Source organism: Temnothorax longispinosus, chromosome 2, assembly GCF_030848805.1.
Source record: "Temnothorax longispinosus isolate EJ_2023e chromosome 2, Tlon_JGU_v1, whole genome shotgun sequence".
In the NCBI taxonomy this organism is placed as follows: domain Eukaryota; kingdom Metazoa; phylum Arthropoda; class Insecta; order Hymenoptera; family Formicidae; genus Temnothorax; species Temnothorax longispinosus.
The window spans coordinates 22507017-22534329 of NC_092359.1; the positions used below are offsets into that span (position 1 = coordinate 22507017).

At 36.9% G+C, this 27313-nt stretch overlaps 1 protein-coding gene across 1 annotated transcript in view; it reads left to right on the top strand.

Moving 5' to 3' along the window:
• Positions 1 to 27313, top strand: part of LOC139808395 (uncharacterized) — a 54676-nt gene that overhangs the window by 16268 nt on the left and 11095 nt on the right. The gene's annotated exons all lie outside the window — the stretch shown is intronic.

Below are 27313 nucleotides of genomic sequence, written 5' to 3' on the forward strand. Positions count from 1 at the left end.
AATAAAAAACTTTTCTAGATAATTTATAGCGATTTCATGACTTGCAACTTCAAGGACTGAAATTGCAATTTGACAAAACAGATTGTAGAACTGGATTTAATCATTTTACGACTCAGAGCGTTCACAAACAGGCGACACGTGCACGGATGAGCACGTGGTATGTGTTTAGTGTGGCCCACATGTTCAGTGAAGGGTTTGAGCAATCAACGACGACGGTGCAATCAGTAACGACCGACATAGGGTCTACAATTGGGCAATAAGTAATATAATTTTCATATACTTAAAGTGAGTATTAATTCCGACAGAGCACACGTTGTCGATTGTGGTCACTATGTAATTATGGTCCGCGCTTGGACGACTAGAAGAATTTGCCTTGGAAATATTACCTATACCTCTGATTATAAGTATAAAACAAATTTTGAACCATTTGCATAAATAATCACAGCATTATCCCGCATTAACGAATATCTCGTGATAGCAAAGTATGATTGATGATTAGCACATGATTTCGTAAAATTTCCGAATATTAATCGATCGTTCTCTCGCGAAAAGTGAATATTGTAGTTTCGGAGAGTAGTACAATAATTCAGATTAAAATCGCTTGAGTCAAATCATTTTAAATATTAAAATTTTGTAATCTTTCAATTTTTCAAGGTACAAATTTTATATTTACAGTTATTTTCATTATATTGTTCGTAAAATTATTTACTTTAGTTCAAATTACTTAATTTATTTACGATCAATTAATATCTATAAAATTTTAATAATAGCTTTTGTATTTACCCAACGTTGTAAGGACTATACATCTTCATCAATAACATCAGCAAAAAATCAGAAATAATTAATAGCTTTTTTTATGTGGTTTGATAATATTGCTTGCAGCAATATATGTAATAGTAGCAATAATATAAAAGAATCAATTACTTTAGCTTATACACGCAACACTATTAAAAATTAAAAAAGAGCAATATTATAAATTAGTTTATTAAAATTTGAATTCATATAATTACATAGATAGAGTAATCAGACAGATTTGTCGTCATTCTCATTTTATGCAGACATCCCATTTATCCTTCGCACCTTCGCATAAAATGAAATTAATGAGTAATACTCTTATGCAACTTGTCTCATAATTCTTCTTGCGAACGCGACTTAATGAGACGGTCTTTTATATCCCGACAAGAGCGTGACAGCAATTATATTCGGAATACACTTAAGCTCAATAAGACCAACGTCATTGGCATATCAGGACGCGATCTCGCACGTGGACCGAACGCGAGTTCCATATTATTTTCGCACCCATTCCTTCGCGTAACGACGGATTTACGATTTTTCGTGCGGCCAGTACATTTCGTTCGTGAAAGGCGCGCGGAGAATAAATCGTTCAATTTTATGTCGTTTCGATCAATAAAGTTAGACGTGTACTATATTTCTAAAATTGTCTCGCGTGCATTTGACCACACGATCGATTGACGCGATTATTTCCGAACTATACGCTTAATTTAAATCCCCGATTTCGTCTGTCATAATATTTTATTGTTCATAGATGTATCAGCCAAGCTACACCGATCCAAATCTCGAGTGCCGATCATTTCTAATACAGTAGCAAAGTTAAAAGCTATAGATACCATGTTCACGATATATAGGTGCAGTGTCACTATCCGGTATTTTAAATAACCTAACTTTAAAATAATATATTCCATTCACGCTTAATACTTTTAAATTTTTCTAAAACAAAGAAATTATATCTATAAGTTTATAGAATATTAATCTTAATTTTTTTCTTACCGACATATTCTTATCTAATAATGACAACTTGTCAAGAAATAAGTAATTATAAGTTAACAGAATAATTTGTGATTCTTTAGAGTACTCGAGATCTCTTATGTGCTGCCACTTAAGTCGCCTATTACTAAATCGGCGATTGTCTCAAGGCCTACTGTTCGCGAGTTCCGCAGGAAAAAAAGACAAATACCTCACCGTTCGGATTATCGTTTAGGCTTAAGCGAATCCGTGAGGAATGGACGCGCGCCGTGGTTTCTCTCTCTCACCAGGCGAGTTATATCGTCGATTTCCGGGTGTACATTGCGGCGCACGAGAAATCACAGCGCTCTCCATAGAACGTACAGACGTATCGCGAGATTTCGCGATCGTCTTCCGTGCCGACATGCCGAGTGCGCGTTTCAGAGAACCTCGAGGGAACTCTCGATGGCGTGCCAGCCGCGTTCTGTTTGGCGGTGACTTATGTACTGTCAGCTCTCGTGCGGGTCTCGCATTAAACACTTTCTCGATTCGATCCTGCTTAAAATACCCGACCCTCAAGGATCGCGCGATAAGCACCGCAGATCGCATTACGAAACGTACAATGCAATAGTCTTCCTTCCGCGGGCTGCTGCGAAATCGCGTTCTGGACAGTTAACGCTTGCACGTGTCATGACTCCTCGAAGACTTGCCAACCCGAGTTGGAGTGACTTAAACGGATAATTGAGTATCAATCCTAGCGTGCATGACTAAATGCAAATCCATTTATATAACTGAGGGCTAACACGCTTCTTGTACACGGAAGACTTATTTCTCTCATAAAAAATATAAGAAGTAATTTCATGTAATATAATTTAAAAATAAAAAAATTGCCAGAAGCATTTTATACGATAAGACAATAATAAAATAATGAAAAATTGAAAACTTTGATTTTTCAATTATAAGAATTCGAAGCATACATTTTCCAATCTGTTTCAAAATAAAAAGCAATTGATTTCTATATTCCTTTTATCAGTAGTGATATATGTATTAATTCAAGTATTCGAAGCTATACATAGATAAAAGTAATCGACACAGCCGGGAAGGCTGGGCCGTCTTTTTCCAGTTGCATTGAAATATAAACGTTTCATTTTGTGCAAGCGTAGCAGTTCAAGCACTAGAATCGCAGTAGTTGCATAAGACAGTCTCTACCACATACTGTGCGAGGTGCCGCGTTCACCAAAGAATGTTTTAAATATCGTTCGATTTTTTTGCCACGCATGTAACTTTCTATGCTTTATACCGAACAATTACGTCGCCGCAAAAAAATGAGAAACCCGGACGTGGTTTCGCACACAATCTTTACGACCGCATTTAAAGGAAGAAAGCTCATAGTGCAATTACAAAGATACACTTTTTTCCTTCCGTCTAAAAGTTAGTTTCATGTAATACAATTCAACAAAGGTTCTTAAATATCTGAATGTTTAAATTTATAAAAATTCTTTAATATTGTTATTATTTTATTACTGCAGAAAAAAGTAAAGATTTTAGATTGAGTATCATACATGTACATAAAACTATTATTTTGTTATTGTTATATTTGCAAAATATATTCTATTTTTCAAACAAAGCATAATATGGTTTTGATATTATAAAATTTATGCATAAGAATTTATTTCAAATAAAATATCTTCATCTAACAACAGATGGACGAAGAAACATGTACAACATTGCGCAATATTTAAACATGAGGCACCGTTGCTATTTGAATGCATCGTACCCGGCGAATCTGGGGTAAAATTGTAAATGAAACGACATTATGAAATCAAGATTAGATAATAGACCTCATCGTGAAGAGTCATTAAATTCTAGGAAGAGAAGTGCTGGAATTCTAGGAAGAGAAGTTGATGAAATGATACAAAAAAAACAAAGCCAGACAGAAATAACACAATGCAAATTGTATCTATATTGAAAATTTCAATTTGCCTGTCGCGATCGCAAAAACAAAACGGCTCTAAAATAAAAATCAATCTCCTCATTCGTTAACAGAGTTCAGTCAATGCAGAAAATGAGAGAAAGATGAAACAAATTGAAATCTTCTTGTTCCATTTGTTGATAGTCATTCAAAGTCGTAAGATTAAACGATTATTATCCGCGAATATTCGTTACAGTCAGACAATTTTGATTACGATTTAAGTGATTACAGTAAACCGCGAGAATATCTGCTATTATAAGACTGCGGGAGTTGGGCAAGATCAGGCTCGCGCTTTCCATCTTATATCGTTCCTGTGATTTAATCTCACGATAATAGGCGCTTTTCAACGCTGCATATATTTCCGCACCATCGTTTGAAAGTTAATTTTATTATCGGAATGTTGCTCCGTTTATATGTGTATATAAGCGTAAAATATAAGATATTTCTACTATAAAATATTTTATGTTTATAAAATAAATGTTCTGAAGAATTATACAGATTCAGATAATAAGAATAGGCATAATATCTCAAATGTACAGCATTATTTAAGTTGATATCGCGCATACCTTGCAGTAACAATTCATGCTGAAAAATAATGAAAAGATCTTGCACAATATATCTATTTCGTTAAATGCAGAGATTTTTCAATTAGCCAGAAGTTTCGTTAACCGGTTATTTAGTCAAAAAGCACGAATTATAAACGAAGTAGTTAATTAGTAACAGTACATTCCCATAATTTTATGTCATAACTAAAAATAAATAAGTTTACAATAAAATGGTATTTTAATTTTAATTGAAATTTCGCAGCACACAAAAACGTAAGTATTGCGAGTACTTACACACGAAATTTCGGCTAATTGCTTAATCAGTCATAATAATGACAGGTTGGAAACCGGCAGTTGCATATGTAAATAATTATTACGGAAATATGCAAGATAACGTTCTGTACGTGCGCGAATGCACGCAATGACGCACACTTGCATTTCCTTCAAAGACAGCTGTGCGAGAGGTTTCCTACTCGATGGAGTGGATATGTGCCAATGGTTTGCGCGATAATTACATCAATTATCCATGTACGGAGAGAAGAGCCGGAGTTTCACTTTTGTTTCGAATAGCTGATTAAACAAATTTGACTAAATACTCAACGTTTCCTACATTACCTCAATCGTTTCGCTGTGAAATTTTACTCGCTAATGTTTGCTTGTTGTGGATTTTTCTGTTAATAGTAATGAACAAAGATTTTTGTGTCAACATACGGTTTCTAATACCTAAATATAGTAAAACTCGTAAGAAGTGTTAGAGCTAACACGTCAAATATACGCAAAGGGGATAAAAGAAGGATTCCAATTGCTGACCTTTTTATATACGGCTTAAGATTACAAGTTCGTATACGCGGTGATCAGATATAAAATACTCCCTTGCTCGGATTATGGATTATGGATTCGCGGCGTTGAACGTACGATTACACCGTGCTTCACTAAATCGCAGCAGTGTATAATCATAGTCCGTGTAACTGTAATCCCCCGGCAACATCGGCGTTATTGCCACATTCTCACAGCACCAGCGTGAAATTATTATCGATGCCTAAACAATGCCTTAGCACAATTAGAGGAGAGTACCAATGGCGTAGCGATTTCTATCTCGCCATTCGCGATCAAGAAAGTCGATCGCGTCGCGTAGTTCGGTAGAAATTTTCGCTTCGAACGCGAAAAGTTGCCGGTCACTGTCGAGAGCAGTGAGGGACAACGCGTTACAAGAGATCGACGTGGTCCAGTGAGCGTAAAACCCACTCGAAAGTGTCAGAATCGATTTCTTTTCGTTGTCGCGCTTGATCACGTTCCACAACTACGACGCGTTACCCTCTTCTTAACTCCGTAATTTAATCGTAACGTTCGCGCTTTAATCTCCAAACAATTATATATAAATGCATTCGTACAAAGGCATAAAGTACCGCGGTGCTAAAGGCGATAGGTAGATGCCACAAATGTTAGTCTTCATATTAATGTATCGATTTAGTTTATGAGTCAATCGAAAGATCACGCATATCTGATCAATTGCTGCAAAATGGCGATAATCGGTTGTCGAGCTAATGACAGTTAATTACTGACCACCAATAGATACAAAATAGCGTGCCACACGCAATAATCAGTCGTCGGATCGGCGATAATTAATTATTGTTCACAGCGATTACACAGTTCAATCTGTTGCACAGAATCACTTAACACTTAAGGTTTTACTGTTTTATGTGTTTATACATCAGCGAAGATAAATTATTTCACGCAATTGCTACTGATTGAATAACTATAGTGTCTTGTGAATTGCAAGATATTTTCGAAAGAGAAAGATGGTAATCGATATGATTCGTAAGAAGTTTGCATTGCGCAAAACTGATAGCTGTAAGAGCTTTTTGTATCTTATAGCAACTCGAGTATATCGTAGCTCAATGTCACCATTCAAACGCAACCGCAATTTTTTAAGAGTTTTCACAGTAAAAGGCATTCTAGAGTAAACTCATTTTTTTCCGTTAAAGAAAAAGAAAAACACTTTATACTTTTATTACTTATTATCAAAGAGAATATAACAAAATATAAAATATATAAAACACCACCTTTACTTGACGTTTTATATTCATTTTTCGTGTTTAATCCCACATTTTTTTAATTATGTGATTTTTTTTTACTACCTCAGAGTTCAATATAGATATAACCTAAGATTAATCGAAACAGTGCGATATCGATAATTTACTGCGTATTGAATTGATATTCTCTGAAAAAACGCATGATTTCTTTTGACGTCGATATCGTTCGCACATCGCTTGATCTCTCAATCGCGATCGCACCTTGCTGCCGATTGACTGACAACGGTATAATTACCGACACGAGTTCGAGCTATACATTACGTCGAGTATGCGCGCGATATCGAAAGACGCGAACGTTTAATGAACCCATCCGTCTTCGTAATTTCACGTCTAATCATGAAATTCTCATACACTGTATCCCCAACATTTCCTTTTCTTCGCATCACGGCGTTTCTGTGATTGATATCATTAACTCTCGGCGAAAATCAAGTTTTCGCATTCGTATGCGTTCATGTGTAATTATTTGATGAAGCGATCATGAGGCAATAGTGGACTCGATTTATTTCGTCGGCACGCACTCATTTTACCTCACTTGCAAATTAGCGACTGCGATATTCAAGCAAAGAAAGAACGATATTTACTGCTTTCTCTTCTGGATGAAGACGAGTTAAACACTCAATGATTACCCTCGAGATACATTATTACAAACTACTATCGTTGATGCCGATGAGATAACTACATTTCCAGAGTGTTTCAATTGCGCATGTTTATAGCAGAGATTCAAATTGGCATAATTTTGTAACAACTAATCTTCAATGCTCCATAAATACGAAAAAAATGCATTTCATGACAATAGTCATGTTTCTTTCTTTCTCCTATAATTATAAATAAATGTAGATTATTTTTGTGTATACTTGTATTTCGTCATATATATAGACGATATATAAGTATTTTGACATCACATATATATTTCTACTTCATATATATGTATATGCATATATATACAGAAATGCATACCTAACAGCGGTGCTACAAAACGCGCTAGCATACAAAATTTCATAACATGGCTGACGAAAGTTCGCCACAAAATCATTACATACAACTTCAATCTCTGTCAAATATATTTTTATACTTCTTACACGCCGAATGCAGTGATTATCGCGAAGTAATATGTTGCGCCCCGTAATGGAATTAAACAATGACAAGCATAAATTGTCAAACGAGTGAGGAATGAATAGTTAAATATTAGAAACTGTGTGTCTATTAATCTGACGTAAGGAAGGTAATTATTTATTATTTTCATTTGCTTTATGAAATCATGAATCAGCTATCTGAGAAAATAAGAGATAAATAAATGTATATCGGTAATTCACCGCGTTAATATGGTCAAAACAAACTGAGAAATGTACAACGAAGTAAGTACAAATTGAGAAGAACTAGATAAATAGCTTCAGCGAACATCACTGCAGTAAAAGAAAATATTTGTATCGGTAGTAAAGTGTAGCGGTTTAGTTGATCTATATGGAGTAATGAATTGTGCCGCGCAATGTGCTTGTAATCATAGCTCACGTAGCGACAATTAAGGCCGGAATGGTCGAGATATTATTCTCTCGTTCGACGGTAATTTATCGAGGAAGCAATATAACGCGGAATTTTATCGTTCCACACATTCAGGGGTTGTGAAAACGCTCGTCACGAAACGCGACTGCTGCGAAACGTTCCGAATCTCCGGAGATTGCGGTCATCGAAGGAAACTTTTAAGGTGCATTAGTGACGGGATCGCGCGGCAGGACAAATCGATGGCACGGAGCGTTATTAACGTCATTAACGCGCGGTCTTTCGTCATTAGAAAGCGTTTCTTTGATGCGCGAGAAAGTGTTTCCCTACGGATCGAACAGTAATCAATTCCTACTAAATTGCTAATTGGAAGAGTGTGCCAACGCGTATGATTAAAATTCACAGTGGTAAAAGTTGCAGGGTATTCTTAAGGCTTAAAATTTAAAAATTTATTTTTTAAGTTAATCTGAATTTGATAAAAAAGTCCTATGTGCATTAAAAAGGTCTTGTCTAATAAGTATATATTTAAATTTTAAATGACGATTCGATCTTATAGCTATTAGTCACGAAAGATTATACCATTGACGCGTGTCAATCTCGATTATCTACAATGGTCTTTTTAAATTATATTAATTTCATATATATATATATATATATATATATATATATATATATATATGTGTAGGTCCAGAAGTATGTTCCGGGACTGTTTACGTTTTTTGAAATGTACAGTCCTGGAAACTGCCAAATGTCCCGAAATATACCGATATAAAAAATAAAAGTCCCGGAACATACTTCCGGACCTACATATATGTATATGGTCATCATCTTTGAGGCAAATCTAAAATAAATTCGAGATCTAAATGTGAGCGCTCCGATGCGTGTTATACTCATTAATAATCAAATCGATGAACATCGCTTTGCATCTGGCAAACACAAGACAAGTTTTGCACACGCTTATTCGAAGCGAGCAGCTGTTAGAAACGAATGAACGACGTTTTAGCAAAGGTTTTAGATATGAAAGTGCTTACTCGCGCGGACTACATTGGCATACATTCATTATATGAAAAGAAAAGAGAGAAGGAGAGTGGGAAGTCGTGACGAAAAGATTACCGTAACGAGTACGAGCGCAACGATGCACCGATAAGGAGTAGCGCACGCGCCTGAACGCGGCCACGTAATTAATATGCTACCGACAGGATCCCGGTGCTGTGTGTAAACTTTCTACTAATAATGATTTCATTCCCATCGTGTGTCGCGAGGTGCATCTAATTAATATGGTATAGGTATTGCGACCTAGCAAGCGGGACACGTGGCGGATTACTACTATTATCATCGGCAACCATGACCTGCTGCAACGGTGATATGCAACAGTTGCGATTCATTCGTAAGGCAAAGATTATCTCTGCCGATTGCAAGCGAATAAACGAAGGTCGAGACATGTTTCATGATACCCGTTAAATTACTATGATAAAGAGAAGCAAAGACGATGTATGCTTTCATCGAAAATAATAATTCGAATATTCCAAGAATAGAAAAACATTCTTGAAGAAATCTTAAAGAAAAAATGTGTTGCATTAAAAATAGTTACAACTCAATTAATTTACTAAATAATATGCTAGTTTTTTAAAAAGTCTATTCTTTAGAAATTGTTATTTTTCAAATGTGTGCGCGTGCAAATTTGCGCACGTACACAGATACACACACACACACACACATAATTATATTCATACTTAAAACATAAACGAAAAATAGTACTCGTAATAACAGCCTTTAGGCGACTACGCAATTAACATGATTTGCACATGGCAGCATTGGGCAGCGCGGGTGACTGCCTTCGTTCGAAGAATAGTTTAGAAATGAACTAAACAATCACGAGAGCCCCTATCCCAGGATTGCATACCTCTTTCGCAAGTCATTACCTATCTTATTGTTGCACAAGGAGTGACCTTTAGAATTTCATTAGAAAAATGGTATGTGCGTCGATTGTTAGACTATTCCAATTAGGCAATTCATTAAATCGTATTCTTATAGTAGGCGGGAATCTTTTATAGCGGACGATAAACTTTTCAAATTCCATCGGCGAATCGTCATCACGATGCTATTTCTCGTCGCGTCGTCGCGACAGCATTGTAATCTCAAGGAAAGCCTTTCTCGTTGCAATACAAAACATTGGAAATATTTTTAGTATCGTACGTTGGCCGCTAATATATTATCTTGCTAAACCAGTTACCTACCGCGCAACTCGTTATCCTTGACAAACACGAATATTTGTATCCAGAAAGAACTAATTTGATATGCAGTTTATCGGCTTAACCGGCTCGACTAGAATTTGATACTTCCAAATATAGAAAGAGAGTCTTCGGAGAAATCATAGTGTGAAAACCGGTATTATGATAATTGAATCATCTTTAACAGTACTCTGTTACTTTTTCCTTTTTGATATCCGTCTCTTTTCTTAGCGCTATCTAATGGTTCGTATTAACTACGCAATGACTACACGTCATACAATAATTTATAGTCATCGTGTCGGCGTACAGCATGCGTTATGTACTTAATTTTGTAATTAATATATCTGCATACGTACATCAAGAGATTACGCTATATCGGCGTTATTCGTGGATCGCGAACGTCAGAAGTGCGCAAGGTATGGCGCTCTTGCGACACAAACACCGTCATCGTGCTCGGTCCCGATAAACTCCTTTCGTGCCGCAGAAGAGTGCCGACTATTGCACTCGCGGGAGAGTTGCATACGATTCGTCGAGAATTCACAGAATCGCGGTGCCGATCACCGATGAGGTTGCAATGCTTCGCGACCGTGGAAACGTTCCGCTTCGACATTGCCACTTGTGCATGCAAATCGCGACTGTCCCGACAAATCTGACCGGCGAAACGAGCTGTAGACAGGTTGTAATAGTAACACCTGTCCGTTTCTAGCGTATTCTCTAGCGGTCAAGAAATGTGCTCGCATAAAATCTATTGACAATTATTGCCAGCACGTTGGGATTGCAATGTTACGGCTTGATGTATTAACACTTCTCTATTATCAATTACTTCCGATAATCGTAAAATTACAACTCAAACTATATAATATCTAAAAATTGAATTCCGTCATGTGTAATATGCGTTTACCTATATTTTATTTTAACAATGTATTAATTTAAATTTTATGTTATTGTTGCAGGTAAGCTTAAATCAATTCCCAAGGTTCAGAAGAGACAGATTTAGAATGGGGTATGTGACTTGTCTGACATTTATAAAATGCAATGCAGTATATCTCTTCCTATGGAGACGATCGCAATGTTAATTTTTTATCTAATTCGCACGTATATCTATCCGATGCAAATAATATTAGCCACTCCTATCTCCGCCTCTTTAACACAATGCAATAGTTCGATATCGACGCGTGTCAAATGATTCGCATTAAGACGAACATCTCAGCGCCAGCCACGGTTTTTGACGCTGGAGCGTTGCGCAATTTCTGACCGATTACCGACACCAGCGATGCGCGTCGCACGCGACTACTCCAGAATTCCATTCCAATTCATTTAATACGATTACGTATGCGCGCATCGCTCTCTCCACGTGTTACACGTTGGGCTTTGTGTGTCTACTGTGTGCAACCGGTGGCCGTTTACGCGCTTGTTCCCGTAAATCGCGCACGTACACACGCACAAAAACGGGGGTGTATATACACCCGTGCGTATGTCGACTCGTTCATTTATTCCAGAGCATAAAGAGAGGTCGACGGGCTAATCAGACTATGACGCTCGTGCGAAGCGGTAAGCGCGCGTCGTAAAAACCGTCAGCCTCGTAACGAGAATCCCGAGTTATGTACGGGAGCCGGCCAAGTTAGAAAGTGAATCCTCGTACGCATTCGAATGAACCACACCATCGCGGTTTGCCAACATAATCGATTAGCGAAACAGTCGAAAATACGTGGCTCGCATATAGACCAGACGTGCGACTTGTTCTGGAAGCCTTTGCCATTGACATAAGATCACCGTATCAAATACTTGTCATTTAAAAACGTGCACGTATGACACATGAAGCATTAAAAAATGCTTTTCGTGTATATGCTTGAAATGTTTTTATTATTTGGAAAAGGTAATGTAATGTTTCATAAGTATGTACAACGTTACGAAGTTATTGTTCGATGTTACGTTAATTTACTTGATGACAATTAATTTTCTTATATCTTAAGAAATTAACGGATCGATACACTGTCGGATTTTTTCTCGCTGGTAATAAACGATATTGCTTGTAATAGTTGTCTTATACATTGTAAGAATGGACATAGTACGGTTAATTATATATAACTGGCATGTGCTCGCGCTCGATGTCCATGCAGATAAAAGTATTGCGCGTGGAAGTTATGCGCTCTTGAGTACTTATGTGTCATCGTAAATACGGGACGATATAAAAAAAAAAAAGAATACGATTATCGCCTTGACTCACTTGATTTACGCGCGCAAGTAGTACTTGTGCAAATCTTCCGCAATCAGTAGCACGGGAAATTACTATATCATGTTTATTTATGGCGCATCGCTTGCTACACACGATTAATACGATCATTACGTATTGTAATAGCTTAGATTCACCGGACTGTTCAACGAGAATGATCGTGAGCTATTGCCAGCGCGTAATTGAATGTCCACGCGCGTGCAGATATATATAAATCTATAGTACGGCAGACGCGCGCGGAGTAAAAACACGCAAATAGAGCGAGGTTCTTGAAGATGTACTCGCGGCGAACGTTAAAGTGACAGCGCACGGCAGAAGCTCGTAAAATGAATCTAACGAGAAATCCCCCTTCAAATTGTGCTTCGCGTGAACGGCTTCTCTGAAATGCGGCTTTATAATTACGCGTGGCGTTACATTTAATTAACTATGCCATAAAATATTGAAATGTACTTTAAGTACCGACCATTTGGCAATTATTTCTTCGCGTATACCGAGATTAATTAAAGTTTCTCACCTTTTGAGAACGTAGCTTTATTTAGCTTTAATGGTTTATATAACACGGAAGCGAGATATGGAATTTTTGATGTTACTTCCTCCGAGAAAGTTATAATTCTGTTTCTAATTAGCCAACCGGATTGTAAAGGAATTACTTTCTCCGAATACTTTGCAATAATCGGCGATATAGGGTGAACAGCTCGTCGATGTGCGATCAGAGTACCGCTTTAAACCATATCTGTATCTGATTCCAAATTATAGTACGGGAGAAACCAGTATAACTAATTACGTTTGTAAAACACCGCCGATCTATGCAATCTACTACTTCGATCTGTTCTCTCATGCGATCTCATATATGATTCGATTCGGGTCGGTGCTCACTTAGTTTTACTGATTTTTGCTTTTCTGTTCATTATGGATTAAGATTTACAAGATATATGGATTTCTTTGCAGATGAATATCCTACTCTTTATATTTCTTCCTTCATAATTTACCTACATATTTTTTTGTCGATTAAATTTTTATTGTAGAAACACCGACGCATGTTTGCAAATAAAAAGATTTTCTAAAAAGATTATTTAATTTCTAAGTGCATGTATATTGCAACTTTTATAAATTATAATTTTTTATAAATTTTTATCATAAAAAGGGTCATTCCTTACAATTATGCTTGTAAAAAACAAGTTAATAGGCTATCCAGTTCGTCAGCCTTGATGTCCACTCTCAACAATTTTTTACTCTCACGTAAACAGATCGATGATGTGAAGTAATTATGCGTAACGGTGCGTGCGGTCGCATAATATAATATATTCAGTCAAAGAATTTGGTTCACCTCGTAACAATTCACTCAGTAATTTAAACCGTTTTGTGGTTTTGCTATCGTAATTCTATCTAGAGATAACTATATGAGAAGATAAATGAATTATTTCATATTTTTTTATGAAAACACGATTATATATTATTTTACACAAGACTGGCTGCTAACGAGATCATCAGATAAATAATTCGTATAACGACACAATAATATGTACACATGCGATTCCAAAGGCATAAACTGACCAATGCTCGATAATGATTTACGCTTCACGGCTTATATACGATCCCTATGTATTTCATGGTGGCGCAAAAAAATTACTTTATGTTCTAAGAGATTGAAGCACGGATAATACGTCTGCTGTTACCGTTCGCTGAGACCCTTCTTGAACGTAAAAGGAGATCGAATGCGGCTGCCGCGTAAAATTTCCTAATAATAGTCTTCCTTAAAGAGCCGTTCGCAAAAATTGTCTACCAACCGCGTTCCAGAAATGCCTTCGCACCAGTCCGACAGTTCCTCTCGTTTTTCCGGTTCTCTCCCTATCTGTCGATTCTTTCGAAATTCACGACACCTCGCATAATTGCCGACACCACCAATTTCGATAGTCGGCTGAATGCCGAGCTAACGAGCTTAAACTCAACCGAGAGAATAGTGGGTGCTGACTAATAGATGAGAATATTCGACTCAACACGTATTTAGAAACTTTGCAAATTCGTTAGCGCGAGTCTGTTCCGCTCTCGATCTCGACTCGATACCGGATAGATTTCCAATGCGATACTAAAAGTCAGCAAAGAAAAAAACGGCGAAGAACGCGCAAGACACGAGGGAAGGTAAGAATGGCAAGCGCGACTTATATCGGAGCCGACTGTAGTAGTTCCTCATATCTCGTACCTTTTAAGAAATCTGACTGGGTGAAGTAACGGCACTTGTGTCTCTCTGGGTCTCCTTTCTGCCTGACTTATGTCAGGATCACATACACGCGGTAGTCCGATCGACAGACAAAAATGGTAGCTGACATTCTCCGCCCAGTCAACTCACGTAAATAAGGACGTGCTATTTGTAACGTTTACTTTGTCAAGTTTGTCAAACTTGTTTTGTCAAACGTTTCTTTAGGGTGAAATTAAAAAAACAATTGATCAAGGAAGTATGAAAATCGCTAAGGCCCGGTTGCACTAACGTCACATAATATTTAACCTTAGCTTAACTTACTCTTCGTCTCTTTCCAAAGGGACAATTTTTTAATATCGTTTAATTCTATCATTACGATTTATGGTTGTTTAAAATATATAATTCATGATGTTAAATATAAGATTGTATATGAAATTAGCGAATAACAGAGAAACCGTGATCTGGAACTACATCCTGCCTAACGTACTCATTAGCCTTGTCATTTTTTTTTTCTGGCGTGCATCCGCATAGCATCCACGTGTTCTTCTACACGAACGTAATAGCTATACAAAAATGGCGAGCGAGACATTTTCCAACTGGTTGGCTGTATAAGGACGTGTAATTTGTAACAGCAACTCGGTAATTTACTGCAGTAGCGGAACGAACTTGCTGGTAACCAGGAAATCGTCATCAAATAAGAATAGATATTTTACTTAACGTGTCGTACTTTCTTTGAAACCCGCGGCTATATTTGTCTACATTGTTTGGCATAGTGATGCAAAAATTAAACCAATTTACGTCAAAGCAAAATCATTTAAAGTGGTAAGATAATATATCAAAGTGACGTGATACTATCGTGACGAATGTATAAGCGGTAAGCATAGCAAATCTTAATTTGTTTCGCAAATTAGGAAGGAGCAGCGCTTTACAGATTTAATTATTACAGGAGAAAGCTAATACGGGAAGTTACTAGAGTACGAACAGAAGTGCACGATCACACTTACATTCTTGCATCACGTTGTTATATTTTTTGCGCAGGCGTTGTACACTACCAATTCGAAAGTACCATTAGATAATCACCGGCAAAAATAATGTTATTAGAGAACATAGGTGCAAAAAGCCCTAATTTTCCGATTATGGAATTACGAGTAGCCACTTAATTGAGACTACTCAAGTATATTGTTGTAGTAGAGAGATCTTAATCTTCCACTTTCTTGTATCTCGACAATCAAGAACCGTTGAAATCTCGCGCAGTGCAAATTCTTAACAAATTGTCTCGTATATATTATCGATATGTTAATCCTCTGTCATGGCTTCAGGAAAAAAGAAGACCACAGAACCACCGCGTTTTATAGAGCAATGATGCCTTCTAACCCACGATCAGCGCTCCAGAATCTGCTATCCTATAGATAAACGAGTAGCAATTTATTATCCAGCGAAAGACCGATGGATGCGCGAGCGCGTCCATTCATCGTACTCATGATCCTTAAACGCCCAGCCGTAAATCATCGTGTATAGGCGATCCCGCAGTTGATGTCCCGTCCGATTCGCGATAAACGATTCATGGACGACAGGATGAACCCGAAGAACGGCGTTAGCTTCGGTTCGACGATCGGCCACTTTCTCCGTGCCCCTTCAGACCGGAATATCTTTCACTCGCCGAGTTGTAGGATTACTCATCCGCACGCGTATGTGTCCGCGATATTTACGCTATAGCATTAAAGAAACATATAAAATGTTTTCTTTACGATAGCACAATGCTGCCAGTGCCAAGATGGAACGCGGCAGAAACTCTGGTCAAAAACTGCTATAAATTTTAAACTGTTCTTCCTTTCTCGTTCGACGAGTCCTAACGCAATATTGAAGTACTTTATTTTTCTTGTCACATTATCAACGCTATGTTTTTCGACATCGATTGCGCTAATTCTTAATTTATCATATTGGATTAAACACGTGTTCGTTGAAATTCGTAATACGCAACATTACGCGAATAGTTACTTCGAAAGGAGTAATTTCAAGGAAGTCATTAGATGATCGGTAAGAACCCATAAGAACCCATAGCGGAATGAACTAAGAAAGTTACATTAAACAGGAAGCAATGGCTTACGACGCGTTTTTTGTAGGATATTTTTCAGTCACAGCGAAGAAAGATGTCGTGACCACGCATTACCGGAGATCTTCTCTGAGATGCTGCGTGAAAGTGATTCCATAATAGCAAGAATGTGTACGCACGTAGTATGTGAGAATAGATTATTTCGAAGGAGTGAGGAAGACAAAAATCGGATGTAGAAGTAACTAATATATTGATTACCTTGTCTATAAATCATCTTTCTCCGATTTTTTAAAATCATATACCTATTAAATTGTTCAATAACCTCTCGAACAATAGAAAATAATACTGAGACAAAATATTGTACAATTTAATTATCTCGTATTTTTACTGGCACAATTTTTGCAATTTGTAGATTCGATATGTATGTTATAATAAAATTAACATATCCTAACATTGAGACATTTTTATTAAACTTTCTTTCTAATAGCTATTTTATAACTGCTTTATTTACACTAATAAGAATTTTTAAATAGTGCAGCTCTCATATTGCGTAAAAATACATACATTTTTAGCTACACTGAAAGATCAAGAAAGGTGTTGAGAATCATGATTGAGTTGCAGAAACGTTCCAACAATAAGCCGGAACAAGGAAAATGCGTCGGTAAATAAAGGATAATCTGCGTGGCCGATCCGACTTGGGGAGCCTCTGCCATTCATGTTAATGAGAATCGATTACGATCGCGATCCATTATCTGTTGTCTGGTCAAAAAGAAAGACTATTTACTCGGTCGCGCCTTTGTGATATGGTGCACATGGACGACGCTAATACTATAACGTGAAAGAAAGTGCCTGACGTGCGTGAGAGTTCTTTCTCGTGATAACCAGATCATTTTTCGTTTACTTTCACCGTATCCCCTCGAGTTAACCAGTTTATCCTCCCGCACATTTATATCCCGTTTGCGTTTGCGCGATAATCCGATGTCGCACGATCGATTGATTATTTGCGCCGACTTTCTATACGTATAGGCGAAAGCCTCACGTGAAAGCGCATTTCATTTATACTTCACTTGCAGCGAAGATATAATAGCAATGCAAAGTACAAGTTGGTAACTGCCGATTAAAAGATTTAAGATCTTAGCCCTGCAACTAATTATAGCCTAATATTTCTTTAATTTGTACGTACTTTCTAATCATTAGTTGTACTGACAAATTGTTTTCGTGGAAAACAATTAATTATGCCGACAGGTTAAATGGGCGGTGTGAGCAAGATCATACGTAAGATGTGATTCTTGAAAGGAGAACAAAGTCTCAACGTGCTTTATTCTCCGAAAAATCATTGCTCGACTACGTCGTAAACGGCGGCCGGCTTTCTGCAAATTTACATATATATCGCTCGGCAAAATCTGAAATACACAGTTAGCTACTCGAAACACAGTATGCGGCGACCTGCTAAGAAGATATTACTGAAACTGTTTCGCGAAGTAGAGTGATTGATGTATAACGAACCGCATTCACCGCGGGTTTCTACGCGAAAAAGCGAAACCTTGTTCGTGAATGTGAAGTGTTAAACAAAACTTCACCTTGTGTGTAACTTGCGTTTCTACAGACGCTTATAAATGCAAGAATCAAAATCATTGAAAAAGAACATAATTTACATCTAAAGATTAGAGTAGCTATGTGCTATCTGCTTATATCTATAGTATGCATAAACATGTACATATGATGATATCTATAGCAATTATTCTAATTTCATGCTAGAAATAATACTTAATATGTCAAGTTATATTTGATCCAATTATACTAGATAAATACACGAAATTCTGAAATAAATCAGTTTCCCGCTTTTTCGCGTAAAAATCCGCGGTGAATGTGGTTCGTTATACATCAATCACTCTACTTCGCGAATCAGTTTCAGTACATTTATTATTTATCTATTTCAAACTTTCTTTGCAATTTAAAAAAAATAATATTATATTATCTTGAATTATCTTTATGTAAAGTCTTTACTACGGTAGAACCAAATTGATAATGTCGAAAGTAATGTAATAATAACATTCTGCTGCGAATGATGTCACGGCAACCCTATCCCAAAATACATATGCTTGTTCTCGGCACGGCACGGCGCGGCGCGCCAGTAGATTTATCTCTAAAATGATATATTACGGGTCGCGAAAGCGCATCGGGTTATGCGCGATTGGTATAAATTTACTGCTTATTACCCGTTAACCGCGCAAAAAAAATCGGCAAGGACGCCGAAGATGGCAAGAACGCGTGTGAAAGTACACGCTTCTCGACGGTGACCAATGCGTGCATCACTTTTGCGTGTCAGTCCTTGCACGTGTGTAAAGCGCGGGATCGCTATCCGCGGGTCACATGATTATGTGTAACTCGTGAACCTTGGCACGCATATTATGCCTATTATCTTGCGTGCACAATCGATAGGTGAAACGCTCACACGCGTAAATACACCGGGTACATTCCCGAGCGGCCGCCAATCAAGCGGTAGCCATATCCCACCTACACGTCGCAGATCATTCAACTTTGACGAACAATGTATTTACAGCACCCACACAGACTAACGAGACGCACAATGCAAACCTTGTCGTGCTAAAAATAAAATGATTGTCGTGGTAGCTGAGACATTTATCCATTTATGCATCTCTTATGCGGTTATCGAGACAGGCTTTGCTATGTGCAACGCGAGATATGCAGATATTTCGAAATGCATTCAATAAAATTTGTTCTATCCGTCATTGGGAACGCGTGATAATGTAATTTGTTACACCGCACTGTTCAACGTTGCCGTATGATATTGAAATAGTCTTACTAATACTTTTACCGGTTCTATTTCTATCAACTTTCCAAGAGTAATTTCGTTCAAGATCGGTCAGCTGACATTTACGCCTCTGTGTGTAGTGCAATAAAGAAAATGACTGATTATTAGTCGGTCGACTTTCGATCACGTATAGAACGGCTGATATAGGCTCCGTTCGTGGTTTACTATAGAACTAAAGCGCGTTAATTCCAGATAATACCCTTTAATGCTTGGTGACTATTGAACTTCTAATCGAGAAACCAGTATTGCCCTAGATCGTCGCCATGCCTGCTAATTGATTATTGCGTTGGCGCAGGTTGATGCAATAAAGCTTACGGGCAACAAGTAATATCTCATTTTGCTATAAATTAATTAATTTTAGTATAAACTAATTAATTCTAGAAAATAACAAAAAAACTTAACGACTTTAATATGAATTTATTTCAATATTTACGAGATTATAGCATTTCTTACTACAATATTTCCACGAATGCATAAATCACAGTATGGTGAAAAGCCTCTTTAACGCATCACTGACCTTTCTTCAACGTAAATTTTATTTAACAAGTGTAAACTACTTGTAGCCATCGATTTCCCTCTCACGAAGCCACGTTAAGAATGACAATTATCTATCTAGAGAAAGATATATTATCAAAAATCATCATCTTCGTTAGTGTGACTTTGATTAATGAGACATAACGGGAGAAACAGAAACGCGTACCGGAGCTCACCATTCGTCTCGGAGCTAATTGGTTACCGCAGAACTTTAATGATCAAAGCGTCCTTGTGCCAATGATCGAGGCGCTCTAGATCCCACCAGTAATTAGATATGCAGGAAGAAAACGGTAACAAGGATGCTATGTCCTTCCCAGACACACTCATACTTTAATAATGATTTCTCATGCCTACCATCGATACGCATCACACGAAGGTCTAATGACTGTGAAGAACTATCGGTTGTTTCGAAACGACAACGTCCTAGAATGCAGCACGTCTCTCTCATAAACTCACATAAAACTTATATAGCTCCTTCTACGTATAGTTCCATATCGAGCTCTTTGTAAAAATAATGCTACATAAAATTCGTGTTGGAGAAGAACTATCCCTTTCATTACAGAAAGTTCTCCTAAGTAGAGACTAAAAGACAAATAACATGAAGCCATAATTAGCCTCAGGGAGATTATGAAAGCGAACTGTGTTCTTAAGTGGAGAATTGCAGTTTACGCAGCGGCATTAACGTGTTTCTTGATCGCGAGAAAAGAACCTGCTGCAGGGTACAGATCGAGCAATCTAAGTATTCAATACAAAATCCCATACCGTAGAATTGGCAGGATGAGGGATAATCAGTAGTCACTTTTCTCCCGAGCGAGCCATCGAAAAGATCGCAGCGATCTACAACGATTGTGCCCAAAGGGAATCACGATTCCTAAAGATTTATGTTTAAGCCGCGTCGTTAACTCATCAATTGAAAAAGAACTTCGCGGGAGAGAGCCGAGAATTCTCGTCATCGTGTTCGATATACATATCTCGTGACACCCGGAAGTTAAGTACATCACGACGAAGAAAGGGAGAGAGAAAGAGACAGAGAAAGAGAAAGTTGAGGAAGCGATAATCGATAACGATGATCTGTGCCGAAACTGCATCGGTTTCTTATGTATATCTAACATCGATTCTTTCGATTAGTTTGTTCTTGAGACGTATAAATTAATTCGTTAATCTTGAGACGCATAAGTTTTATGGTTAATAAAATTTAATTGATAGTTTAAATAGAAAGTTTAAATTAATCGGTGATCTATCATCGTCAATAATATGTCGAAGATTGAAGAAGACAATAAAAATAATTGTAATGATTAGATCAAAAACTATGAATATTGATTCCACTGTGGAAGTAATACGATAAGTTTAATATTACACAGAAACAAAATAGGGGATGCCATTAATAGCACTATTGCAAGATATTTGCGATTTAAACAAAGAGAAAATATTACCAAATTCCTCTGATAGCAAAATCTTACCAGAATAATCGGTTATTTACACTTTAGATGTCTCATTTACGTAATAAGGTAATTGCAATTGATACCTAACATTTCGAATTATTAGTCAGAGACGAATTACTTTCTTCCTGGTATAATCTTCGATTATTTGTTTGGGTAATATTTACTAATTGCGCTAAAAACTTATTATCATGTTGTTAGTAATAATTATATATATAAATCGCAAAAATAGAAGTTTACGATTATACGTGATTTGATTATTAAAGTAATCAAAATTACGATGAAAAAACGCAAAAATTGGATTTATTGGATTTATTTGATCTATTTTTATATTTTCTCTCTCTCTCTCTCTCAATTTTTTCATTTTCATTTGACTAAAATATTTTTAACGACCTTGATGAATATATTTTAGGCTTTAACTGTTTAGTCCAGCTTGATTTCTGTGAACGAGCAATGGGATACCCCCTTCTTCTTGCATATTCGAGTTCTGAAACGAGTTTTACAGGAACCCTCGCAGCAAGATAATTATATAGTTCTGATCGTGAAAGTGGCATCGAACCGTGGTCGCCAGAGAACACTGACTAAATGGGTTGACAGCATTGTCAAGGTCAATCTCCTCCAACTCACAAAGTATGGTGTTAACATTCGCACGACCAAAAATCGATGTTTTTAATTTTAACTAATCGCTATTATATTATATTTTTTTTTTATGAGAAGTTAAATTATCGTCTATGTGTAATATACGGAATTGCTTCTGTTAATGATATATTTGTGAAATTGAAAAGTTTCCCCCCTTTTCACTATTACGTACGTCGCGTAAATATTAGCGATTAACAGAATAAAAGCGCTGTCGCACCGCATCTGTAATAGCATACTTTCGACATAATGCACACCTGCAGAAGGGGTGATTAATACTGATCAATATTCCATGAGGCGCAAGGAAAATGGAGATAATATGCATGCTATTATATCGTCAAATGCATATGCGATTCACATACCTGAGTTCTCGTAATACGTGAGCAAAAAAATGAATATTCGTGACTAAAAAAATTCCAAGAGATCCTTATCTCTTCTATAAATGCCGAAACTCGAAATTCTTATCCGTGCGACGAATCGCAAAGAGACGTTTGATCCGATCTCTACGAAATATAGTAGCATGTCAACCTATGACAAAACATATTGCTCAAGCGTCGTGTCTCGGACGTTAGGACGCGGTATAACGGCCGTTGATTATGCGGTGTGTATCATAAAAAAACATTGTACTCTCAATTTAACGCCAGTACTGCTCTTGCAATATCTCTCTGTCGTCCGGATAAAAGAAATTCTTTTTAAACGACTTCGGACAAATCGATAGGAGTATGTGTCTTGATCAAAGTCGGGCATGACGAGAAAGAGACATGAGGAATATATCATTCAAGTCTACCACCAACCATTATCGTCGCATTTATTTTAACTGGACAACAACCGTTAGGTACATTTTCGCCGTTTATCCCATTTCCACTTATTTTCGTATTATCGGAAATCTGATGAAACTACTGCGGTGAAATCTTGTCGCTAAATGTCCGATATAGAATAACATAGGATAAGAGAGAAGAGAGTTCGCGTAAAGGAAGTATCGCGTTAAACAGTTTGCCGATCTCATCGAGAGACTTCCCTTCGGGAGAAAGTTCGTGATTGAATTCTCGCCAACGCTGCGATAAATTAAACGAAAGTTTAAAGTCGTCACGTTTCCCCCTGCGAGACTATTGCTACTATACGTATAACGTGCAGCGCCGACTGGGGCTGCTTCGAAAGTACTTATATAGCGAGCCGGATGCTTTCACTCTCGAGAAATATTTTCGAGAGACAAGTGCTCTTCTCTCTATCTCTCTTTCTCCTCTAATCTTTCAACGAAGATAAAGGCGTGGCCAGTTTCGAACTCCCACGTTCTATACCGTGAGATTTCCATGATACCTTTGATTATTAACGCATGCCATGTCGATATCTGCATCTCGATATCTAATTTTTCCTACCTGATTTTTCTACAGTAGAAGTTAATAACATATGAGCAATGTCAATCAAAGTATTTTTGGAGCTATATCAACATCATGCTTTTAATTTATAATAATGGTAGTAAAATAACAACCGATAATTATGTTAATATATACGTATCGTACGACAGTTAGCCGTATTCATAGTCCTTCCTTGAGGATAAGGATTCCTTGTTCCTTATTCTACATTTCATAAACCTTCCTTGACCGATCAAGGAACCTTAAGATTTATGAAACATAGAATGAGAAACAAGGAATCCTTATCCTTAAGAAAGGACTATGAATACGGCTAATAATGCACTTATATTCATACACATGTATCTGAATGTTTCCAATAAATTCAAAAGTAAAGGCCAAAAAGAATTTTGCAATACAATATATTAAATAAACAATTAACCTTCTATTTTTCATTTCTGGAGACCGTGGAGCATTTTAAATGCGAAAAACTACATAAGATTGATACTTGATGCAACAATCTCTGCAGAAATGCTATAGCTCTGTAACTTATTCTTTCAATTATCGACATCGTAACGTTGATTCAAGATGCAGATGTCGGTACACAAGACTCGTGATTACGGGATCGATTAATGAGATAGCTCGCGCGTGGTAACGTTGTTCCTTAGGATACGCCAGATTCGTCATGAGAAAGGAGACTCATTTAGAGTAAATCTTATGTCGAAATCACCAAGAAATTTATGAGAATATAAAACCGAGCGCCTGTCTCATTAATGATTATTGATGCGAAGACCGTTTCTTACAACGAATAGAAGTGTGTCGCTCATTTTTAGATGCTTTTATGGAATATTTATCAGCATTTAACTCTCATACATATGATCAAATCAATTACATTTGCAAATCGTTATTATATCATATTGTAGTTACTTCGATTATTTGATAACATGCTTATTACACTAATGACTAAAGAAACATTAGTTTGAAATCTATTCCACCCGACACTAAATAATTAAACATTTTACTTGTTTTTTCATTACTCATTCAGATCCGAAAAGTTGATAAATTTCTAAAACGCGTCTTTCTCATATCTTATGGGGTATTTGGTTATACATTAATAGCCAGCGGCACCGGCCACCGTCATTAATTTTTCGAAAAATTTGAAAGCAGGAAGCACCTGTTCCCTAATTTCCATCCACGCAGCACGAAATTTTCCTCTCGTCTCACGTAACAATTCGCGTCTTTCCCTGTCGCGTCCGAAGGCGAAAAAAGGAACAAGAGGAATAACGTACTTCAGTCGATGGTAATCACTTCCTTGTCAGTGCACCCGTAAGAATCTTGAAACCCCTGATTTGCGATTTGATTATGTCGTTCGCGTACCCATTACAATTTCTAAGTAGTGCGCGACTACACCCAAGTGGAAAACGGCAGGCTGTACCACGTCTCGTTTTTTCATCAGTATCAGTATTTCGTCCGATATGTAATCCCACAAATGTTGTACGAAAGAAATTTTACAAATTCCTTCATTCGCTTTACGACATAGCAGAAATTTTATCGTAAATTTCAAATTATAATATACTGAATAACTTATCGCATATTAGAACGAACACTTGTTCATAATAAGCGTTTATATAGATCAAGATAACTGCACATCTTTCTAATTTAATATAAAATTTATGAAATGTTATATTTTAAAAATGATATGGGAATATTTAAAATAATATGAGAAATTAAATTGCCATGTATAGTTTGCCGGCTGTTTCTAACATCCGTGCTAAACTTATATTATATAATGTTATTTCCTACATAATCATTACAAATTATAAATATGCTGAAACCATTACACTGAAACGTATTATTACCAATTAGTTAGAAATTAGCTGAAAGAAATCTACAGAATAACAAGTGGTATATAGCTCAGAACAGATAATAAACACCTAGAGAGAGAAGTACTCTAATAAAATAAAAGCTTGTCAATCTGGATAGTAGCAATAAAATCGCTTTTTTTTATTAAATCAATTTTTATTATCGTAAAATCTACTTTTTAATGCCTTCGCGATGCGTAATCTCTGTAATCTCTATAATCATATTCGCTTAATCACGTCGTTATTTTTATTGAGGATGCGGATGTCAGGCTTTAAATTACACTGCATTGCAAACGATGCTGTGACAACCGTTTTATTCTTCGCTGAAGAACATTCTCTTAAATACATAACGTAAATTCCGGTTAATTAGGAGTTTCGATGGATGAAATAATCGCCATAAACCGTGAAGCGACATGTAGGTGTTGCGAAGTTTATCGACTCTCATCAAGTTATGATCGCGCAATATTTTTTTCACGCGAGGCGAGCGCAATAGTAAAGCGTCATCTCCGGCTGTGTCGTAAATAGTGTCGCCGGGACAATGTTGAGAGTGTGACGATGCCGCACGCGAGAAAATGGAGTTCCCGCATTGGTGTCATCCCTATTGTTACTAGATGGAATGTCATTGAGAAATGGGGCCATGCAGCCGGCAAATTAATGTTTAATAATAAGTGACACGTGAGCTTCTCTAATGGAAGGCGGAAATATCGAAACGTATGATTATTCGTATATACATCAAAAGAAGTATATACTTATTTTGTTTAGAACGGTTTTTTTTCCTAGCGTGACATATTTTTGATAAAATTATGTACGCGTTAATGTTCTTAGAATACATATTTATAGTTAGTAAGTGAAAAAATAATAATTAACCGGCTGAATTTCTGTCAGTATAAACTATAGACAATGAATCTATTAATACACGATTACAGATGACGAATAGCATTGTCAGTTCTGCGTTTTCGTACAAAATCTAATTTTCGAATAAAATGCACGAAATACTTTATTTGAAATGCACGGTGATATAGTTCTCGGATCCGGCAACTCGCGGCATTGTCGAAAGTAACAGCCGGCTGAACTATTACTCAAGAATTATATTACGTACGAAGTACGGAGCCTGCGTACCTTTCGTCATTCGGACTTGATTGTTCTATTATGCAGAAAGCGCTCGCGGTTCGTCGCTAGAAAGTAAAGTACGTCATGCGTGTTTAAGGAAGACCGATTGCCGTGTCATCGTGCAACGCTTCCTCGCTGAACTCAATACAGATCTCTTCTACGAAAATAAATGGAGCAAACGAAACCGAGTGTGAATGTATAGACTATATTAGCGATTAATTACTTGACATTTTCATGCTCGGTACAACTTGAAAGAACCGACGCGTATATATCAAAGTAAGTCTTATATTTTATTGCTGCTTAGAACATATTACTTTTTACTTTCGTCTTATGAATATTATGTCAATTATTTTTAATGTTCTCGCCAATTCCACAAATTTTAAAATCGCGCGCAAAATGATTTACTTTATGTTCAATAAATAATGATATAAATAAAAGCCTATTAATATTTATTTAAATATAAATAAAATACGATATTTTTATTATTTTTACATTATTCGGTATAAATACCGTAGTACTATAGTTTTATTAACAACTCAAGTTCAGTTTGTTTTAAAACACAACCACATATTAATGCCGTATAAAATACTTTTTAATAATATTCTATTAAAAATTTCTCTTTTTATATATGTATGTATATATCAAAGGTGCCATATCTTTCTTTTACAATCTAAGCGGAAGGTGGTCAAGGCCCGTGATTCCTAATCGCGATACGCGGCACGATAAATTACGAGAATCCCGCGGAATCACACCAACAAATTGCCGGTTGGTGCCTCATTACATTGCGGCGAGCCGTAATTGGCGTGGTGAAATACCGTCGACAGACCGCGATTTAACAAGTCCATTGAGCTAATTCCAATTCGATGCGATCCAAAAATCGGATCGTGCAGCGAGCGAGCGAGCGATTCGATAAATCGAGATAGGGCATTAAAAGAAAAAAAAAACAAAATATGAAAAGCTCGGGCAGTCACCGCGAGAATGAA